A 17904-nucleotide genomic window follows, 5' to 3' on the forward strand; every position below is an offset into this window, starting at 1 on the left:
TTTTGGAAGCGGCCATGACACCATGGTCTGTCAAACTTTATTTGAATTTATTATTATGTATGATACACAGATATACAGACTACATCTCTGATATATGATAGACAGACGTTAATATGCAAGTAGCGCTTTATTGACAACGGACACTTATGAACCTATAGATAAAAAATGGCACATGTAATGATCTATTGTTTTACCTTAAAGAGAGTATTTGTAAGTATGTAAGTAAGTTTGAGTAATGTTCTTCAATTAATGGTTCCAAATCTCCTGAGGAGTCTCAGAGATACATTGGGCACTCGTTCAATACGCTAAGGAAATACCTTTCGTGAGCCCCTGACTTCGCCACGCGCCATTCTGAGAGCCAGTTCAGGTACTACCCTTCAGCAATAACATTCTAATATTGGTAATGGGTTGTTAGACTCCAATGACTAATTTAATAAACATTGGCGAAAATTGCACCTGACTGAGACAGGGCATCTTTAGTGCATACATTTGTCTGGTTTAAGTTTTAATTAGCAACGTGAATGAAGGTGATGTTGATTGTCACAAATACACATAATATAATGTGAATTACTAACATTTATCAGTAGTGGCGACCGGTGGAACTAATTTGACGTATGAGAATTAAAACAAAAAAACTAAAACGAATTTTCTTCACAATTTTATCATCAAGTATTCTTGGATTTCTTACGTGCCAAATAAAGAATGTAGAAGGTTGGCGAAACCTGAAAAGTATTTTGACAGTGACATAAGTGACATTGACAGCTGTGACATTGACGTATCTGTCGTAGTTTTTTTGGACTCGAATTAGCAATTGGAGTATAGTTTACATGATACGATATTTTTTCTCGTACTTCGATAATCGTACGTTCGAGGCGAGAAACTCGTGCCATCTAAATGGGGCTTAAATGAGGACTTAGTATAAGAGTTTTTTTTAGCTACTGTAGTGTTTTTTTTTAACCTGCATTAGTGTCCTACTGTGTTTTTTTAGCCTGCATTAGTGTCCCACTGCTGGGTAAAGGCCTCCCCTCTCTTCCTCCACTCGACCCTATCACTCGCATGTTGTTTTACTATTAAATATTTGGAACGGTGTAAAAGCGTCCTCTGAAGTCACAGTTTAATTCCCCGGAACGCTCTACGTACCAAATACACTACGCCTAAGATGAAACAAGAGCTAAATAGATACTAGATAGACAGGTACACCATACTATAAGCCTGAGATGGCGCCTGCCCCACGTCACTCCATTGCTCCCGGGCTCCCGATTACATCAAAAGGGATACTCAGGAGGCCTGGATCATGAATTTTGATCTTGTGAATAGTTAATACGATGATGCTATCATTACTATCTTGTTCGAAGATATTACTTTAGTTTTCTGGGTATACCTACTACCCAGAAAACTAGTAATATCTTCGAAAGAGGAAATCGTTTTTCTGGTCCTGCCGATGCCAATATAGGTTTTTGTATTTATTATGAAGTCCTAAATAATAAATAAATTCTGCGTAATAGATGGTTATGTTTTACCTCCCTCTGTGGTCATATTTTAGTTGTGAAATGATATGATTTTGCTCCGAAACGAATGCGCAATAATTTAGTTCCATGTGTATTTATTTAACAATGTTCACGGAGCTTTACATTTGGGTCGGGGTGACAATCTCGTGTTGATTAATTAAATTAATGTTTGCTCTGTTTAATAAGATTTAATGTATGCCCATACACTATCCGTGAAATAAATAGCAGCAGAAATAGATATGTACCTACAAATATTGTCTTCCCAATCAACTTTATTTTTGTAGGTAGTTTGTTAATAATATATAATATTTAAAAAAATTCACATGTCCCCTTTTTCAGGGCTTCTATCATAAATCACAGGAAGCGATAGGAGGCAAAGGAGCAGACAAGTCGCCTGATGGTAAGCGATCACTGCCGCTCATGGACACTCCAAAATATTAAGGGCGTTGGGGGAGGGGAAGGTGAGTTTTCTTTAAGGTTTGAAGGTACCTATAGTTTTAACAATATTACCCCAAACAACCACAACCAAACCAACAATCAAACAACCAGAACAACTAAATTCCGTCCTAATCCGTTTTGAGATGGTTAAGAGATCGAATCGTATGGATTAATAGACCATCAGACCGACATACTTTCCATTTACAATATTACGATAGTAAGCATAATATTATTAGGTATTTCGTAACTTAGGCCTAACCAACCCGGGCTGTCAGCGGGTATGAAAAAGGTCTACAATAAGGTTTACGCGCGCAAACTCAAACACACGGGTCAATTGGGTGTGCCCTCGGGTTTATCAATCTTCTTATGAAAAGGGTTTCAGCTACTTGTGTTTTAATAACTTCTGAACCTTCAACGGATCTCAAGGACGAAAAATGATTAGGAAACAATATAGGTACAGTCAGCCAAAAAAGTGGTTTACCACTTTTCGACCTATATGTTTTAAAATAGAGTCGAAAAGTGGTAGACCATTTTCTTGGCTGACTGTACCTATTTATAATAGGTATTATTTATATTGTATCTACATACAAAATTAATTTATTTTTATTCCACGTCGTTGATAAATAGATATTATCATATTACTGTATACTTGTGGCATAACACTGTCTCCTTCGCGATCGGTGTGGGCACGAAGCGCTCTTCTCTGGATGGTGCTCGCTGCATGCGACCGTCCCATTGGAGGCTGCTTGACCTATCGACACTCAGCCGCGAGAGTAACTGACAAGAGCCAGGAAGGTCAGGTTACAGTGATGCACGTTCAACTCTGATATTACTGTATACTTGTGGCATCACCATCCCCTCCACGGCCTCCCTTCTCAGCTCTGAAACAAACAAATATGCTGACACGCAATAATGTGTTATCCCATATGAATTTTGCAATAAAATGTCAACTTTAATCGTAAAATTTTTGATGGCACATTATTGCGTATCAGCATCCAAATGTCAGGCTTATTATTGATCTTTGCCGAAGCGCTGTCAACTGAATGGCGCTCGTTGCATGCGACCGTCCCATTGGAGGCTGCTTGACCTGGTACTCGACACTTTGAGCTCGGAGAGGTAACAAGAGTCCGGAAACTCCGGAAGGTCCGGTAACAGTGCTTTACATTTATTGGGATTGTGATGATAAAATGTTTTTTTTTTTTATTATTTAAACTACCTAATATGTAATTGCCTCTCTTAACTGGCTATGATTTCCTGTGAACGTAACTGAGGGTCAAAATCTACCATCTCTGTCTCAGGATTTAATGTTTAGTTTGGGATAAGTACATGTGCATTGCTTGTCATAAAATCGCCTTAAAATTTGTAAGGTACAGCGGGACAAATCTCTACTGGGGGGCAAATGTAACTGGTCCATGTTTTGCATGTTTTACAATGTTTGCATTATTCCACCGGTTATAATTATGGTGTGGATACTTACTTGTATATCTCAACATCATAGTGTCATAATGGAAAAAATGGATTAGTTACAATTGCCCCCCAGTCGAGATTTGTCCCGCTGTACCTTATTTATAGCTTAATCAATATGTATTAGGAATAATTTGATTCAAGTTAGGTTATAAAATTTGACCGGCAACCATTACAAGTTAATAATAACAACTTCAAAAAGTCGTTTTTCAATCTTTAACCATAATCGTTTTGGAAACTCTCGAAGTACGAAGTTGATCTTATATTGCATGAACCCGACCAGTTGTGAGAGGCTGAGAGGTCACCCGAACCCTAACTTGAAAAGCACTTCACTCTATCGATGAATATGCAACAGAACTGACAAGGCAGATCAGATCTGATAGAAAACATACCAGTAGGTATTGATTTTATTTTGTTTATCCAATATAATTATGTAATATAAGGTACACCGTAGGGCAACCTGCTATGGTATTAAACTAGTTTGATACAAGTTATTTAATACCATGTAATATTCAAGCACGTAACACTAATATACCTAAGGTATCTATTAGATAACGAAACGAGTACCTCTATCTCACGGCTAACTTCAACTATGATTAGACTTTAAGCCTCTCTGCATACTTATTATATCAACATATTTACAGGAGAACCAACCTGGTGGCTTCGAGCGCTTATATGTATGTCCCTAAGGCTCACTTGCACCACCCGCTGAACTCAAGGGAGGCTGTCAATGTCAACTGTCACATTCCATATAAAATGGTGGGTTAACCTCGGTTTACCTCTGGGCCTCGATGGTGCAAGTTACCTTAAATATTACTAATAATATCAGTAAGAAAATTGTACCTAAGCGACATTTGTTTTGAATCGATTTTATGTAGGAACTTTATGGGTCTGCGTATGAAAAAGTAAAATCGAAGTGCTTTCGGTATGAAAATAACATATCCTACCTTTTTTCCCAAAACTCTATGCTATCAATTTAGGCGTTAAGAAGTAAAGAAAGACACGCAAGCGCATGGTTATTGCATCAAACCGTCCGTCATCGTTAAAGCGTTCGTAAAATTTTATTGTACGGGAAGTTCCATACACATCTGCTGCGTGACGATGATGTATGTGTCTGTCAAATGTGTTTGATGCAACTGGCCCTTAAAGTAAGAATAAATAACTGAACCTAACTGATGTTGAGTAACAAACATGTTTTATTCTCATCACGTCCTCAAGTAGCGCTACATTTTCCAATTACCAGTGCCATTAACCCTTTGCTTCGACGCGCCGCATTCAATCTACTTCCACAACTTGAAATCACTCACGGTCGTACCTACGGATTATCTACTTACGTTAGGGTAGGTAGAAGGTACTGATTTATTTCTAACTTATAGTTTTACTAGCTTCTGCGACTTCTGCTTCGAATGATCACAAAGTATCCTTTTTGAATATAATTAATATCTTTGCATCTTTATTAATTACCTAGTAATAGGCGCCTGACGTCCGTGAGTGAATCACATCCGAAAACTCACGGGGCCCTCCTGGATGACTAGGACTAGGACTGAGATAAGTGGCGTACATGAAGAGAAAAGCTATTGCTGAGCAGTGGTCGATTAAAGGGAAAAATAATAATGATGATCAGTCGAATTATCCTACGCCCTTTCCCAAAATATTCATAATAATTTTGTATAATTTATCTCATCCAAAGTTCAAACTGAAAGAAGCCTAAGTATGCAAGTGATCGAGTGTTAAGTTGTTAACCTGCCCTCTTGTCGGCTGAAGGGCCAGGCAGTGGTCGCGGAACAAGGGCGAGCCCGCGACAGTCGCCGTGTCAGCTCGAGGGCCCCGGCTGTGGAGGGTTAATGAGAAGTTAACTGACGTCGAGTGGTACAAGCAGGTTGGGGAGCTTTTTATCTTTATTAAGCCATATAAGACTTGGTTCTCAAAGATCTCTAAGATCTCGCAAAAAACAAGCTAGAAAATAAGTAGGTTTTAAGAACAACGCCATGACGTTAGTCAGGCAGTTAGTATTATTTAGTGAGCCTAAGGTACAACCTCAAAACAATCTCCAATTGTTTCCTTGTGTTATGATCAGATATCAAAAAAACAGTCAACTTGTGTTGCCAATGCCTAGCATTAAACACGTACAATATTCTATCACCAATGAATGAGCATTATATTTCGCTCACTCATAATCATAAAAGTCGTGTTCAATACATTACGCCTTAACCAGTGGCTGGAAAATGAGAGTTGCTCGAAACTGTATTCGATATCTGGCGCAGCCGAGTGTAAACCTTGTTACGCCACGCCAGCTGTACGGGAAATCGGTTCGAGGAAACATCTCGTGTGAGTACGAACAAGTAGCTTGTTTACTTCAAAAGGTTTCAATTGGTGTTTATAACTTGTGAAATATTCAAAACATGTCAACAATATGAGTATTTCGTAAGTTACTGGTTCAATATGTATCGAAAGATTTTAAATTTCTTATTTCTACATAAAAACCAGCGATTTTTAAGAACCTAGTATTATAACATTTGAAACTACGATTCGCAGTTATCACAATAAGCTTTCTCGTTACAATTTAGGTTTCAAAATCAGACTTTCATTCATTCAACACACGTGAATGGTAGAGTCTTCAACAACACTTGTTGATGAGAGGAGGGGAGAGATGACAACACAGTTAAGTTTACAATAGCGGATTCTAACACAGACAGGTACTTCTAACTACAGAAGACACATCTTCCCATACTACTTTACTAATATTTTAAAATAAACCCTAAAATATGAAAGGTAAAGTTGATTTTTGCAGTATATAATAGCTGAAAGTTAAGCCGGTCTGCAAAGTGACTACGATAAGTTTTCAGTACAATGCTACCTGACACACAACCGCATACAAATGCTTGAATACGACTCGCGGCTGCGAGATCTTTATTCCACTATCGGAAATATGCAAAGCACTGACCCGAGAGCTTTGTATCCGGAGTATTGGAAAATTTTATGATGCCATCAAAGATCTACAACCATGTTGAATTACTTATCGACTTTTCGCTAATTTCCATTGAAATATTACATTCGATTGTAAGTAACTACTTATGAGTAATTAAGCTAAATATGATTGGGACATGGGGCATACCTTGCTTAAACGGAAAACTCAAAACGTTTGCATTGAAGCATCTTTGGCCTAGCAATTTTGACAATGAAATGAAACGCTTTGTGCTCTCTATCATTACATCATATTAATTAGTAAAGTCTATCAAGTACTCTAATATCCCAGCCGGACGCACACTCTGACCAATATGTTGTCAACTCTTGCTAGTTGGTAGGCTACAGAGTGCTACAGAGTAGCCAGGTGGTATCAAGTGCTACTTACGTTACGCGCTGCGTTCAATGGAAGCTATGAAAACATCCGGCCCGGGTATCTAGCCAACATCGCTACCGCTTAAGCTTCGTAAGCGTATCGTGGTCTTCCGATCGCTGTTGTGTATGTAGTAGCGCGACAGAGCCAGACGAACGCCACGACGAGCACTTCGGGCAGGCCGCTGGCGCTGGCCGGCTGATCCACACTTCCAGGCTTTTAACTCTGATGTCAAGTGCATCGCTACCGCTACCGGTAACACCATAATATCCCCTGCATGTTATTTGTAATTGTTTAGTCTTTTATTGTATACCGTGTAAGCGTTTTGGTGAAACACTGTTAGCTTATATGTGAGAAATAAATAAATGAAATGAAATAATACAAACTAATCCCAACTTTACCACAACGGTGCCACAACGTGACAAGTTCACATTTGAAATAAAAGCTACATTTCCAAAAATATCACTGCTGCTGCGTTCGATTTTTAATTTTATCGACAACGCGTAAAGTCGGTTTTTGTAGAAAGGGAAGGCGGAAAGAAATTAATGAAAGTACTTGATCTATCTGTGGGAAGGATGCTCGAGAAATGGGTTCAAGGTATGTTTCAGTTTAAACGCTGTATACATTTTTATAGTTCCTGCAATGTATCGTCTGTCACAATCAAAAGGAATTACATCTACGATCTCATATGATTTTTCTGAATCTTCCGCGTAGTGTTTGTTTGGTTTCGCCAATGAATTGTTGTTACTTTTGGGAAATGCTTATCTCTTCAAATTTATAATTATTAAAACCATTTTAGATGAAATGTACGGAGATATATTATCAATGCAATCGGGAAAAATATAATTTTAAAACAAAGTCACGGGCAGTCCTCTTAGTCTTACATAAATAAAATCCGTTCGTTCCAGTAATGTCGGCAAGTTATTACTTTTTAAATCGTCGTGAAGGTCAGAGGCACTGAACTTTGGGGTAGCCTTTTGGCTTATCCGATGTTTTTAAGCGGGTAGCCAAGAGTGGTTTAAGGAAATTGAAATCCGTAAAGATGTCTGAGAAGGGCACTTTGCGAAATATGTACACGACAAAGTAGATCTATTACTACAAGTTCGATTTTGGTAGAAATAATTCATATTCGATAAATTTTATTAAAAAATACTTATTAATAATAAAACATTATAAGAAACGACCATTTAGAGTTACAAGAGTGGTTAACAGGATAAAGGTAGGTACCCCTAATATTTGTATGCAGAACAGACGTTTATTCAAGTAATCAAGTAATTTATTTGCTTTCATGTAGTACATTGGGTCTTATACAAAGACCCAATTCTTAATATCTATTCTATGCTTTTGGAATTTCTGGTTATGTTATATTAATTTATAAACAAGTTTAGAACAAAATGAATCACTGGTTCACTCGGGGATAATTTACTCGGCTACTGAGATGAGATGGAAACTTGTAATTAGACCCATTGGGTTCATTCGCTAACAAGTTGGATGCATCAATATCTTGTAAATAAACAGGCGCTACAGAAACGTTGTATAACAATTTAAACTACCTTATCCAATATTTGATGTTTTCGTTGTAGGTATAAGTTGTAGCTAATAAATACACATTTGTAAAAGTATAAAATATACGTAGGTAGTTCGTTTTAACCAGACTGCTGCTTAATGTATTTAATTCGGTATATTCATATGTGAGAGTCCGTGTATAATAAAATGCATTTTTATATAAAATATTGAGATTCAAACTCACGTATTTAAATGAGTAATGAGTATACGTATATTTCCTGTTCATTGAGTTTTATGTTCACAATGATCAGGCAGTCATTATCTGCCGCATTGTTCGGAGACCGAACAGCATCATACCATATTATTGTTGGACAACGGCCACTTACTCGTTAATGTAACGACAACAATGTCGTTAACACTGACTACCCCGAGGTGCAAGCTTTGCATCAAACAGCTTTGCATAATAGCACACTTCAGTTTGCCATCGGACCTTAGGCGTTTGCACATTGTCCAGTCTGTTAAATTATGATTATACAACCAAAATGTCCGTTAATAACTAGTCGCGAACCAAACAATAGCAATGCTGTTTTTCGATCTACTTAGTTTTCAATTTTGAATTCGACACACTTTTGACCCATATTAATATAAAAGCTTATTTACTTACAAGGCTGAAAGTACCTTCTACTGGCTAAGATTGATTAAGTTTTAAAGGAGGAAACAGTCGAGAGTCGAGAGCGGAACCTCGATTTTTAAAGATTTTTTCGCATTATCTTTTAACTGAGTTGTTCTTAATGGACAATTTTTTTTCGATAAATCTAGTTAATAATACTAGTATATATTTAAGTAAAATTCCCAAATTGAAAGGAGGGCTGAAAGGAGACCCCATTCAGCATTCTATTTTAGCATCTTCGCTCCTGTATCGTCTACATATTAGTCCAGTGCGGTCCGCTCCGCGCGGCCGGTCCGCGTGACACTAAAACCAGCCTTATACATTTTACTTCTATCCGATATGCGATGTGAAAAGCTTTAATAACTTTATAACAACGGTAACGAGCTGTCGGTTAACAGTATGGACGAGGCTAACAGAAACTCTGACCATCCTTATTAGTCTCTATGACTTCGCAATAAGGCTCCCAACCCAAGCGACCAGTAATTTGGTCGATGATATACGGTAACTTTGTAAAGTAATATTGGCGATGAAGAGTGGAGTGTAGCAATATCGCTGTTGTTGTTGTTGTTGTGGGCTGTTGTAGAAGCAATTAGTTCGAGCCAAAGTTGAGGGCAAAGTTCAGGAACTATAAGTTTTAGTAGATTTAAACTCTACCTGCATTTGCATGTTTAGACCCTATTTTTCTGTTTCAATTGTGAGGCGGACATGTAACTTCGTCCATTTTCGCCATTTAACAACCTTAAGGTTCGGCAAATAATTTAAGAAAATATACGCTTTAGGAAATTGAGAGGAAGTAGATTAGCATGGTATGGACATGTAATGCGGAGGGATGAAAGCAATGTTATAAAACGAGTGGTAAATATGAAAGTGGATGGATACAATGGTAGTGGAAGGCCTAAGAAAAGATGGATGGAATGTGTGAACAACGATATGAGAGTGAAAGGTATTAGTATGGAAATGACGGCTGATAGAGAGAAATGGAGGAAGATGATCTGCTGCGCCGACCCCAAATAATGGGAAAAGGGCAAGGGAATGATGATGATGATGATGATACGCTTTAGGAAGGAGGATTACGACATAGGTACGAGTATAGTATACGAATAGTATTTTGTCCAACCATATTGAAGCATTTATTCGCTTATATGTATATAAGTCCTGTAAGGACTGATACTGAGCATTCTGTATTTAATATCGTTCGAAGAACTGGGTCCTTGTTAAGTTAATCCTATAGAGAGAGGATTCTACGGCTGAGAGACAGGTATCAGCCGGCAGCGCCCACAAACTTTGAATGACCAAAGTTCGTAAATAACCAATATCCAATTATCCAGCCCAGCCGAACTATTCTAAAACATGATGTCGCTGCCAGTCAGCTAGCCTCTACTGTAGTTTGACCCATAGAGCGGTAGGGATACTTGTCATTATTTTGTATTTATTCTGTCTGTTACCCTCCGTGAGTCTTTCTCACTCGATGGTCTCATCGGAAGATCAGCGCTGGAAGTCACCAGCAACACGCTGAGATGAGGCCATTTCGTGGCATTTCATTCCTTTCTGTCTTGTTGTTATTATGTATGTGTATATATGTTTATTCTATTCTATTCTATTATGAGACATTTAATGACTTCTCCTAAATATAATATGCCAGCTCTCTGACCATCACGTGAACTGGGCCATTTTTTTTTTTCAAAGTTGTCCACCCCTTTTTTTGTAACATGGGTATTTTTTACGCGATTAATACTCAGAATCACGAGGTCTTACGATCCTGATAGGGGAAAAAAAATGTCCCAAAATTTCCATACATTATTTCGAACCTTCCATTCCGTTACCGCCATACAAAATGTATGAAAAAATGGTAACGGAACGGGAAAAAAACCTTGGGACACTTTTTTTCTCCTATTAGAATTGAAACCACATAAAAATTTCCAAATCCAAAAAAAAAGTAGGGTGGACAACTTTGGCCAAAAAATGGCCAGAGTAGTGTAGTAATGAGTCATTTCGAGTAAGTTTATGAATAGCACCGTCAGTGCAGCCATTGTCGCCTCTCAGCCAGGAAGCTACATTGTTTTACGAAGTAATCCCGAACGTAACCGAGTTAGTTCCGAGCTTGTACAGGCTTATGTGCCAATAACTAAGTTATTTTGTGCGCTAAAGGCAGAGGAGTATTACTTTTACGTGCACAAAGGCCACGCACTCTTACAGCTGAATGGAATTATCTGCCACAGAAATGTCTTCTTCTTTGTCGTATCCTCATGGCTGAGCCCTACGCGTGCCCATGCTTCCACTTTTTCGCTTCCTTGCCATGCGTCCCGTGATTGTGAGCTTCTCTAGACTATCTGGTGCGGTCCTGCTCAGGAAGGTACTCACGGAGTGAGGAGAGAATACCGAGAAAATTCGCAATGTTAAAAAAATCTCTTCCGTTCATTACTAAGAATTATCTCACCGTGCGTAAGCAAAATCTTTCTCAGGTGCAGAAAATGAACCATGCAAATGGTAGAGTTTTGTTTTCAGTATAAGATCTTGTGTAGGTCCTATGGAATGGTGGTGCAACAAAGGGCCGATCGTCGGGTGGACAGCCCTTCCGGTTCCCCGTCGCGATTGTGTGGAGCGTCAGTGTCAGTGCTATCGGACTCCGCGCCCTTGGAGTCTTCAATGAATCGGCGCGAGGATGAGAAACTTACATACTCGTAGGTACACAACACATATACGATATAATAATATGCACGATTGCATATGTCTGATGGTAATTAGCTAATAGTGAGTAACAATTTCTCTTTATCTTAAGTTTTGAGAATATTAAATAGCTATTTCGAAACCACACCAACTCCTAAATAGGACTAAAGTTAAATGAATGTCAAGCTGGTATAGAGGTAGGTTTCCGCTTTGATTATTTGCTTTGACGCCTGCCAACTCTGATTCAAGCAATATAATTTCAATTTCGAATATAAATTTAATTCTCGATCCTGTATTTAATATTAAAATAATTCTGGTACGTACCAATTTGCTTTTTTGTTCTTTGTTATTTAACGAATACACAGAATTTTTTTTTAAAAGGAACAATATTAATTAATTTCAATATTTCTGTGGATAACAGCACTTCCCATTCGGGGAGCGAAATGAGATTACTTATTTGATTTATTATTACACTCAATGGCGCTTAATTTATATACTTATGAAAATTCCCGGGTTACTTACATTTTACAAGAAAAGGAATACATAACCGAAGAAAGACTGTAGGTAAGTGTTTTAGTAAGAAACACGTTTATTGCTAAGAAAATAAACCCGCAAACGGAGCGTTCCATTTAAATGAACCCTAGTGTTTATTACCCCAGGTGTTACTGCTGATAGTGTTGATACAGTCGAGCCTCGATAACTCGCGCTTCGGAAATTAACTATATTCATTTGGCCTAAGTATTTGTAGTAGTATTTGTTAGTGATCCTACAATAGGCATGGGCATTTGTTTGATGTAAAAGCATAATTCTAATATTTGTTTAATAGCTAGATCAGTTTTCCAAACTCGTTAGTTCCTCGTAGAATTTTTCCATTCGCATTTTTACCCATTAAAGTTATTTTCCTTTTATGTACCTACGTCCCCATTTGTACAGTTTAACAGGCGTTATTTTCTCAAATACCTACTCTAATGTTTTATTCCAATTGTATCTTTTCCAAATATATTTCCTTAGCAACGGAACTAGACGGAGCCCCTCTTCGCGGGGCTCTTATTTCCGGGAAGTTTGCCCTTCAGCCATTTAAAACTACCTATTGAGCCTAACCTACCTAGTACTTAACTACTTACCTACTCAATTAGTATGACTGCCGTGAGAATATTACCTTTTGGAAAAAAGCGACTAGGATTTACACGTGTATTCAAAGATACTACTGCGAAAGAAAACGATTGATTAACATACAAAGTGGGGAAAATGCGATTGGAAATTTCTTAACGAGAAACGAACGCGTTCCGGGAGTAGATCGAACTACGCGTTCGAAAACTAACTAAATAACATGGGTTTTTTTGAGAGTTTCCTTCAATTCGTGTTGCTGAGGTTCCACTGTCGTATTGCCCGCGCTGTTTACTCGGGCCGTAAACTGTAATTGGAGAGGTGTTGAGCAAAGTGCATTTTATTGCATCCCGCGCAGTAAACTGGCATTATACTCGTCACCGCAATCCTCTTTACTAGATTTGACACTAAACTAGCGCGGCGACTACGCACTGTCTGCGTAGCCAACGTGTCAATCGTTACGCTCCGTAAGAAACGCAACTAAACAAGATTCTACAATTATGATGAGTTTTTTGACATTCCACTTACAATTTAATGTTGTATTTTAACGATTTGGATATGTATGTAGTAAGTAATAATACAATAAAATTGTATTAGGTAGATTGATTAATTTATAAATGATGATAAACGCATGACATATACATAGAGACATAAATATTATGGAACAAAATATGGACATATAACAATTGTTATCAATAAAGATTTTTCTTTTCTTTTTCTTTTTTTTCAAGTGAATGTGGCGTCAGAGATTGACTAATAGGCACTCATGTGTTATTTTGTGAAAAAGTAGTTCAAACATGAACACTGTTTAAATAACTTACCATCAGCGTCGCTTTAGCCCATTCGATACTAGGAATTTGATTGGCAACTAATCAAAATATTTCGTGACTATTATTAGTTTTTATGCAAAATCGACCATTAAAGAGAAAACTAGCTTTAGTTTAGATTAGTCTGGTTTCCTTATGATATTTTGCTTTTTCTCGACGAGCCTGTAAAATGAACTCTCACTTGACCGGTTTTTAATACTTTTGCGCTACAGTCCATAATAGGTATTTCATACATTAAGTATTTGGCGACGAAAGCTTTGATTAAACCACTACAATTACAAAGTAAAATATTCTCATGATAGTGCACATAACGATCCCTATCTCTCGGGTTGTAATTATGTCACCTTTGTCGGTGTAATGGTCGCTTTGCTAACTTTTCATGCCATTCCATTAAACTGGGTCTGCATTCCGCACTCACTATATTATTATAGTTAGTAAACTCTTTTATGTAGGATTGTAGATCATATCGGTCCGGAAATACAGCAGGCGACAGTTCAAGTAGGTATTAGGTAAACTATCTTTAAATTAATACCAATGTGGTTAGGTTAGTTACTGACATTTTATCCAAGAAAGTTGGACAATGCAAATGGACACAAATCAATCAATCAAATAACCATATAGGTAGTCCTACCCTACACTAAATACTACGTACTTCACGTAAAATAAAGCCTCAGCATTATATGACAGATAAAACTAGTATCATGAGCGTAAAGCTGTGATCTGGGTCAACAATACTTTAACTCCGCTTGTTGCATGCGGCGGCGCCGAACGTCGTATGTGTGCAAGGGTGCTGTAGGAACTTGTGTCGTTTTGGTTCTGAGGCGTTTGGTATGACTACAGATCCGGGTTTATCACTAGATAAAGTATGTGCCAAACATGTATAAAAGATGCTACTAATACAAAAGGTGGAAAAACATCACTGTTTCGGGAGCGACTTGAAATCCGGAATCGATAGCGCACGATGTGGCAACTGACCTCACTGCTGCACTAGGACTCTGTTCTCGGGTAGTCTCAATAACAAACTTGTTGCCTCGTAGAACTGCCAAGCCATACCAGGCTAACTTGAGCCGTGGCAAAGAGATGACGATAGAATGAAGTCGCCAGTGGTATTTCAGAAAATAATGTTGCGGATTGCGGATGTACCTAATGTTACTGCATCGTTTACAGTTAAGCGATTCGTCTTCTGTTTAGCTCCTATAAGACTTGGGAGATCTAGCAGACAGTAGTCAATGGCGACGAGCCCGCTGGATAATGACGAGCCCGCCTCCCTGTTTTGTAAAAGGTCAGACTTGACTGCTCCACTGTAGGGACTTATGACCGTTCTCCGACCTTTTTAGAGTACTTGTGGACGCGGTCAGGTCATCGCGCGGTTTTTGCAGCGATGGGACTTTTTGCTTGAAATAAACCTATGGTTAATTAGGAAGTAAACGAATGAAAGGCCCGATTTAAATTTTTTTTATAATAGTCGTCACACTAATAAGAGTGTATGACATTATTCAGTTTTGACATTGTTTCAGGTCCCATTTCTAAACCAAATACGTCAGTTTTGAGAGTGCCAGCTCAGTATCGTATCGGTGTGACATCTCATAATGCTTATATTATTAAAATGAGTGGTGGGCAAAGTACGGCCCGCGAAAGAATTTCATCGAGTTCTCTACCGATCAGGAACTTTTTCATGAATGAAGGGGTAATAACATCACACAGAAGCCTTATTTCACAATAAATAGCGCAAACCGATTAAATGAGTTTAAAATGCGGAATTCCACTGATTCGCGAGTAATTGCCGAACGGCTGCCAACCGGAATTCTTGCGGAATTCAATTCCGGGCTGACGGAACTCTTTGTTACACCATTACCGCTAACTATTTTAGTATCGATATTCAACTGTGTATTAATCCATCCCACCGGCTGCGCCATATAGCATTAGCACATATGAGTATCAGTGCACAGATCCAGAATAGCCAACTCAGAAAGAGGAGTTCCACAAGGATCGATCCTGGGTCCCATCTTCTTTATCATTTTTATTAATGACCTAGTATCATACATAGAGAAATCAGTTCCGTATGTAAAGCTTGTAGTCTACGCGGATGACACCAATGCTATAGTATCTGCTGAAAATATGACGCAGCTGAATAACAGGGTTAACATTACTCTACAAGCTCTAAACAACTGGTTCAGCGCAAACAACCTTAAACTAAATAGCGCCAAGACTAATGCTTTGTTGTTTAAAACCACCTCGAGAAATAAAGACAGTCTACAGGTTTCATCAAATGGAGTTATAATTCAACAAGTTGATTCTGTTAAATTTCTTGGAGTCAAGATTGATTCAAGTTTGTGCTGGAAAGAGGAACTTTCATCACTAGTTAACTCTGTAAGTTCGGCTTGTTATGCACTACGAAGTCTCAGAGAAGTGGTGAATTTGCCTCAATTAAAAATGGTGTACCACGCATTGGTAGAATCTAAAATTAGATATAGCGTCAAGTTCTGGGGTAACAGTTATCTATACAATATCCAGGCAGCTTTTGTGGCCCAAAAGAGAGCCATCAGAACTATAGCCAGAGTATCTCAGATGACGTCATGTAAACCTCATTTCATAAAGTTCCATATCCTTACAGTACCCAGTCTATACATTCTTGTTATTCTTAGTGACCTCATAAAGTACCTAAACTGCATTGAAACTTTGGATGAAAGAAAAAAACGGCTGGAAACGAGAAGGAAAGACTTACCACAAATAATAACCACTAAACTGCAGGTGGTTAAACACTCTTCAGCTTACCAAGCAGTTACTCTGTTTAACAGATTGCCAACGGAGTTGAAGTCGGTCACAAATTTAAATTTGTTTAAAAAATGCCTAAAATCGTATCTGGTGGAGAAGTGTTTTTATTCTGTGGACGAGTTTATAGGCTCAAAATAGTTTTATTAATGATTTTTTTTTTTCTCTTTCTGACATAGGTACCTAATATAATGAATGAATAATATTAATGAATAATTTCGATGTTGACTTAGATTTATGTATTATCAGTTAAATTACATTTATTTTTACATTTGTAGACATTTAGTTATATTGTAATTGTAATATTATTAATTGTGAGATTTAATTGTAGGTACCTATCATAATAATTATGTATATTGTTAAATGAAAAAATTCAAACACAATGTATATTGTTAAATGAATAAAAAAAAAAAAAAAAATATTAGGCCGTTTTCACATTATCCGATCCGATATCGGATGTCGGACCGACATCCTACATCCGATAAACGCTTCCGATAGTGTCGGATGTCGGTCCGATAAAACGCATTGTTCCAAATCAATGAATTATGATTTTGTGTCAAAAAATATTTAAAAAATGTTTTATATTTAATAATTAATTATAAGCACTATATCCTAAATATTATATTGTAAAATTAAAATAACGAGCATAAAAATACTCAGGGTGTCAGGCAAAATAAATAATTTTACATTCAACTATATCTACAAAAAGATGAAAAAACTACTATCCGCAATTCGGACCGATGCATTACAACCTTTTTTTTTTTCAATGGAAATTGTCAACTAATTTGAATTTCGATCATTAGCAGCTGTTTAATAGACGCCATTTTTGTCACGCACAATACTACAAACGTATACATACATTATATACGCACACAAACAAATATTATCGGCCGACAACTGACGGGGGGTCCGGCATGCCAAAAAATGTCGGAAGCGTCCTGCCGATATCGGCAGTTCGATGGTGCCTCGGACAAAAACTGTTGTAGGAGAGTGCCATCGGCATTAAATCCGCAATTCTTGCGTTTTATATCGTTTTTAGGGTTCCGTAGTCAACTAGGAACCCTTATAGTTTCGCCATGTCTGTCCGTCCGTCCGTCCGTCCGTCCGCGGATAATCTCAGTAACCGTTAGCACTAGAAAGCTGAAATTTGGTACTAATATGTATATCAATCACGCCAACAAAGTGCAAAAATAAAAAATGGAAAAAAATGTTTTATTAGGGTACCCCCCCTACATGTAAAGTGGGGGCTGATATTTTTATTCATTCCAACCCCAACATGTGATATATTGTTGGATAGGTATTTAAAAATGAATAAGGGTATACTAAGATCGTTTTTTGATAATATTAATATTTTCGGAAATAATCGCTCCTAAAGGAAAAAAAAGTGCGTCCCCCCCCCTCTAACTTTTGAACCATATGTTTAAAAAATATGAAAAATATCACAAAAGTAGAACTTTATAAAGACTTTCTAGGAAAATTGTTTTGAACTTGATAGGTTCAGTAGTTTTTGAGAAAAATACTGAAAACTACGGAACCCTACACTGAGCGTGGCCCGACACGCTCTTGGCCGGTTTTTTAGTAATAATGATCTATTAAATACATAAATGA

Source organism: Leguminivora glycinivorella, chromosome 12 (assembly GCF_023078275.1).
Source record: "Leguminivora glycinivorella isolate SPB_JAAS2020 chromosome 12, LegGlyc_1.1, whole genome shotgun sequence".
In the NCBI taxonomy this organism is placed as follows: Eukaryota; Metazoa; Arthropoda; class Insecta; order Lepidoptera; family Tortricidae; genus Leguminivora; species Leguminivora glycinivorella.